The sequence below is a fragment of the Meriones unguiculatus genome, chromosome X (assembly GCF_030254825.1).
Source record: "Meriones unguiculatus strain TT.TT164.6M chromosome X, Bangor_MerUng_6.1, whole genome shotgun sequence".
Lineage (NCBI taxonomy): Eukaryota > Metazoa > Chordata > Mammalia > Rodentia > Muridae > Meriones > Meriones unguiculatus.
This window is the reverse complement of record NC_083369.1, coordinates 127,737,468-127,743,251: the sequence shown is the minus strand read 5'-3', so window position 1 is coordinate 127,743,251 and position 5,784 is coordinate 127,737,468. Positions and strand designations below refer to the sequence as shown.

The window sequence follows — 5,784 nt, the reverse complement described above, 5'->3', positions numbered from 1 at the left end:
CTAAGGGAAGCAGCAATCTCATTATCACTGGGCTAGGACACGCTCAGGAAACAACACTTCAAAATATAAACCCTACTCACTAGGGTCTTGGTTGGTAGAAGTTTCAGGCTCTTTAGATAGTGGCACTATTAACAGCTTCAGCTGTAAAATCAGCATGCGGTGCTTAGATTTCCTCCTGTATTGTGCAAGCTTCTAAGTTCCATTAAAAACATTACCTTTGGTTTCTTCTTAGAGAACTGCTGCTCACAAAAGTGTAGTCATCATCATCCTCATCTGATTCAAAGTACACGCCTTTGGCTGTCTGGATCTGGGATATCCGTTTACTAGATGTTGTGCCTTACCACCTTTGATCAGCCTTGGAACTGGTAGGAAAAATGTCATCTTTATCAGATTCATCCACCTCAATGGTCTCTGAGTAATTCTTAGTGACAACATTTCTGAAAGGATGCTGTCAGGTAGATCTGAAAGCATCTAGAATGGACATATTTCTCGATGATGATGCAGTGGTTTTTGAGCTTCTGCCTCGCATAGCCATCTCCAATCCAGTGTCTCGGCCTCTTTGAGAACCTCTTCTGGGTGCTGTGCTTTGCCCTCTGATTCCTCTTTGCCCTCAGCCTCAGCCCTGGCTTTGGCCTCTGCTAGGCACTGCAGACAGGCTGTCTGTTCCATTAAGTCAAAACTTGGGTCATCAGGACTCAAGGCTGAAGTGGAGCTCTCTGACTGAGATCTAAGTGCCAGGGCCCTGCTCATGGCCCCTCGAATTTCATCTTCTTCTTCAATGGTATTTCTCTGTATGCTTTCTCTGAAATGTAGGACCTCTTCATCAATTTTGTCCTCCAGGGATACGGTGTTCTTTAAGAAACCACTGTGTTTTCTCCAGCTGGCACTTTACTAATTCCTCAATGGCATCTTTCCTTTCCTTGTGCATGAATTCTTGAATGGCTTCACCTATCTCTCTTTCTGTCAGCAGTGAAAGCTGAACATTCTTCTCTGCAGTTTGGAAATGCTGCTTTACAGGGTCTTCTACTCTGTCATTCCTTCTGAAGCAGGTTTGGGGATGAGCTTCCCAAAGTAGATCTCTTCTCCTTTTGTTCCCTGTGCCTGAAGATGTGGATGACACCTTTTGATTTAGTGACCCAGTTCACAAACTTCTGGCTAAAACAAAAAACGCTGAAAGGTTCAAAGTCTCCTCTCTGGTCCACTTTTATTCTTCATCTGGAACTTTTTACACCATTATTGGAGTCCCTCCTCTCGGCCACATGTGGTTTCTTCTCCAGCTAATTCACTGTCTCTACCATTCTTGTAATCTCTCAAACTTTGTTATAAAACAACACATCAGGCCATTACAAAAGACTGTTTACATGCTTAAAATTCTTTATGAAAGACGAGTTCTACTTCAGTTTCAGAGGGCTGGCCACACAATGACAAAGACAGGTGACAATTCTTACCAAAGAAAAACCAAGATAAGTGCTGTTGATTGGTTTTTTGTTTTGTTTTGTTTTGTTTATTTACTTTAAAAAATCATTGATTTCAGAGAATGCACAGCTTAGTAGTACATTGCTCACATCCCACTAGCTTTGCTGTAATATAACATCTCTGATATGTTGATACTATACCAGTTGCCTAGCTTATTGAGTAGAAACATGAAATGGCTCAGGGAGTAAAGGCACCTACTCACAAACCTGGCATGAGTTCTATCTCCAGGACCCACATGACAAAGAGAACTAACTCCCCCAATTTTCTTCTAACCTCCAAGTGTACGTACACACACACACACACAGACACACACACAGACACACACACTACACACACACACACACACACACACATATATATATATACACATATATATATACACACACACATATATGTGTGTGCGTGTAATTTCTAAAAAAGAAACATGAAGGCTGTTTTTGCTTTAAACCCTGACCCTTCACTCCAGCTTATAGCTAGTTGATATCTGACTAAAATGGGTAAATAGGCTTGGCATCTCTGTTTTCATATTCCGTCTTCCCTTTTACTTTCTTAACTTGCAAGTTATACACTACTCTGTCCATAAAATTTAAATATTCTATGCCTGTAATATAGGGTTAACTTAACTCTATTTCTCATTGTTGCAGAAACACATTTTTTTTTCTACCTTACCTTTGTGCTGTCTCAGCAGCTCAAGCATGGAAATTTTGTCAGTTCATACCAAACCATGAGGCTCAGAATTTATGAAATGTATGGTACCATCTAGAAGAGAAATTCAGCAGTTCCTGGGTTAAGGTGCCAGCCCATGGGCATTAAGCTTAAGACCACAATACTTATGCACAAGCAGGAAAACACTCTTTTAAATTTGTGCCCATGGGCAATGAATAGCTACAGAACATTAGTACTCCAGAGAAACCCAATCAAAGCTTGCTGCTGCCTTTGGTGAGAAACCAGCCGCTACCCTCTTTGTATGAGCTCCCTTTTGTCCATGAGCTGAAGTCCCAATAAAGGAGACTAGCCTGATGTTTGATCTCACTGTTTCATATAATAAGATCCTGTCACCTGGTGTCACTTGCACCAAAGCTTCTGTCTCCCACTTGTTCCCTTACTTCTTCCCAAATCTTAGAAATCAGAAAGCAAATTGAATTGGAGGAAAAAACTAGTACGCAAGGCCTGAAGAACTGAGCTTCTAAAGTAAAATTTCCCCCTAGTCCTAGTGGTCTGGGACTCCTTGACATGACTGCCTCTGTTTTTCTCTCTACCATCCACCCCTAAACTTCTCATGTTTCACATTTTAGAGAGATAAAGTAGAAAGGTTATTGTGGATGTCATTGTTTTTGATCTGCCACTTACCACTGTGTTACTCAGACTTTTCACTGCTATATCAAATACATAAGAGGAATTATTTAAAGGAGGGAAAATTTATTTTGGCCAAGGATTTCATGGGTTTTTTTTTCTAGGCTCCATTGCTCAGAGTATGTGGCAAGTTAGCATATTATGGTAGAAGGGCACAGTGGGGCAGAGCTGCTTAACTCCTGTCAGCCAAGAAGTAGAGAGAAGTAGGTGACAGGGATAAGGTTTGATGCTTTCAATCATTTAGTGTCCCAAGTAGGCTTTATATCCAGATGTCTCCATAACTTCTTAATAATGGCATTGCACTATGACTCCATAAGGAGATAAGTTCATTAATGAAGTTGTCCCTTACTTCCCCAAAGTAATCCTCATCTCTGACCATTGCAAAATGTGGAACCAAGCTTTTAGCACATAATCCTTTGAGGGTACTGCTTCACATATAAGCTGTCACAACCACAATTATTATTTGTTTGTTGATAACCTGCCATGTAGGTGTTAAGAATGAGATCAAGTGTGTGTATTAAATATATATTTTTCAAATTTTGTGAAAAGTTAATATTTTGCCTTACTTGGCAAGATAATGGGTTAACCTCACAGCATCATGGATGCTGGTAAAAGATACATGATGCCTGATGATAAGGTTGGGGAGTAGGGAAGGTCCTTCATTAGATAGCTACATAGTAAAGAGATGACCCTGGCAGAAATGTTTCTCAATGAAATCTATGCAGGTAGAGAAGCCTTGAGCTTATCTCAGGAGATAAAACATGTGCAAACAAGGAGAACCAGCTTCTTAGTGGATTCCATATAGATAGTTAATATAGAAACTAGGTTCAAAAGCTGTAGATTTAGTTTAGAAGCTGAGAATTTTTTCCTTTGTTTTTCTTTATTTTTTTATTTTTTATTAATTACACTTTATTCACTTTGTATCTCCCATAAACCGCTCCCTCCTCCCATCCTAATCCCACCTTCTCTCCCCCTTTTTCACACATGCCCCTTCCCAAGTCCACTGACAGGGGAGGTCTTCCTCTCCTTCCTTCTGATCTTAATTTATCAGATCTCATCATGGGTAGCTGCATTGTCATCTTCTGTGGCCTGGTAAGGCTGCTCCCCACTCGGGGAGGTGATCAAGGAGCAGGCCAATCAGTTCATGTCAGAGGCAGTCCCTCTTCCCAGTACTATGTAACCCACTTGGACACTAAACTGCCATGGGCTACATCTGTGCAGGGGTTCTAGGTTATCTCAATGCCTGATACTTGGTTGGAGTATGAGTCTCTGGGAAGACTCCTGTGTTCAAATTTACTGGTTCTGTTGCTCTCCTTGTGGAGTTCCTGTCCTCTCCAGATCATACTATTTTTTACTCCTTACATAAGATTCCATGCACACTGCCCAACAGTTGGCCATAAGCCCCAGCATCTGCTTTGATAGTCTGCAGGGCAGACCCTTTCAGAGGCCCTCTGTGGCAGGTCCCTAGGTTGTTTCCTGTTTTCTTCTTCTTCTGATGTCCTTCCTCTTTGCCTTTTGGGATGGGTATTGAACGTTTTAGTCAGGGTCCTCTCTCTTTATTAGTTTCTTTAGATGTACAGATTTTAGTAGGTTTATCTTATGTTATATATCTATATGAGTGAGTATATACCATGTGTGTCTTTCTGCTTCTGGGACAGCTCACTCAGGATGATCCTATCCAGGTCACGCCATTTACCTGCAAATTTCATGATTTCCTTATTTTTCATTGCTGAGTAATATTCCACTGTGTAGATGTGCCACAATTTCTACATCCATTCTTCAGTTGAGGGGCATCTGGGCTGTTTCCAGCTTCTGGCTATTACAAATAAGGCTGCTACAAACATGGTCAAGCAAATGTCCTTATTGTGTACTTGAGCCTCTTTTGGATATATGTGTCAGACTGATACAGCTGGATCTTGAGGAAGCGCTATTCCTAGTTGTCTGAGAAAGTGCCAAATTGATTTCCAGAGTGGTTGTAAAAGTTTACATTCCCACCAGCAGTGGAGAAGGGTTCCCCTTTCTCCACAGCATTTCCAGCATGTGTTGTCACTGGAGTTTTTCATCTTGGCCGTTCTGATGGGTATAAGGTGCAATCTCAGGGTTGTTTTGATTTGCATTTCCCTAATGGCTAATGATGTTGAGCATTTCTTTAAGTGTTTCTTTGCCATTCGATATTACTCTACAGAGAATTCTCTGTTTAGCTCTGTTCCCCATTTTTTAATTTGATTACTTGGTTTGCTGCTTTTCAGCTTCTTTAGTTCTTTATATATACTGGATATTAGTCCTCTGTCAGATAAAGGGTTGGTGAAGATTCTTTCCCAATCTGAAAGCAGTCATTTTGTTTTAATGGTGGTGTCCTTTGCTTTACAGAAGCTTTTCAGTTTCATGAGGTCCTATTTATTGATTGTTGCTCTTAGAGCCTGTGCTGTTGGTATCCTGTTCAGGAAGTTGTCTTCTGTACCAATGAGTTCTAGGGTCTTCCCCACTTTTTCTTCTAACCTATTTAATGTGTCTGGTTTTATTTTGAGGTCGTTGATCCACTTGAACTTTAGTTTTGTGCAGGGTGATAAGTATGGATCTATTTGCATTTTTCTACATGTAGACTTCCAGTTAGACTAGCACCATTTGTTGAAAATGTTATCTTTTTTCCATTGTATGGTTTTGGCATCTTTGTCAAAGATCAGGTGTCCATAAGTTTGTGGGTTTATTTCTGGGTCTTCTATTTGATTCCATTGATCCACCATTCTGTTTCTATGCCAGTACCATGCAGTTTTTATTAATGTTGCTCTTTAGTAAAGCTTAAGATCAGGAATGGAGATACCTCCAGAATATCTTTTATTGTAGAGGATTGTTTTAGCAATTATGGTTTCTTGTTATTCCATATGAAGTTGAGAATTTTTCTTTCCAGGTCTGTAAAGAATTGTGTTGGTAATTTGATGGGAATTGCATTGAATA

At 40.3% G+C, this 5,784-nt stretch overlaps 1 pseudogene; it reads right to left on the bottom strand.

The window, feature by feature from the left end:
* Positions 1 to 211: 211 nt before the first annotated feature.
* On the bottom strand, positions 212 to 3,198 carry LOC132649959 (double-strand break repair protein MRE11-like; annotated as a pseudogene).
* Positions 3,199 to 5,784: the final 2,586 nt, after the last annotated feature.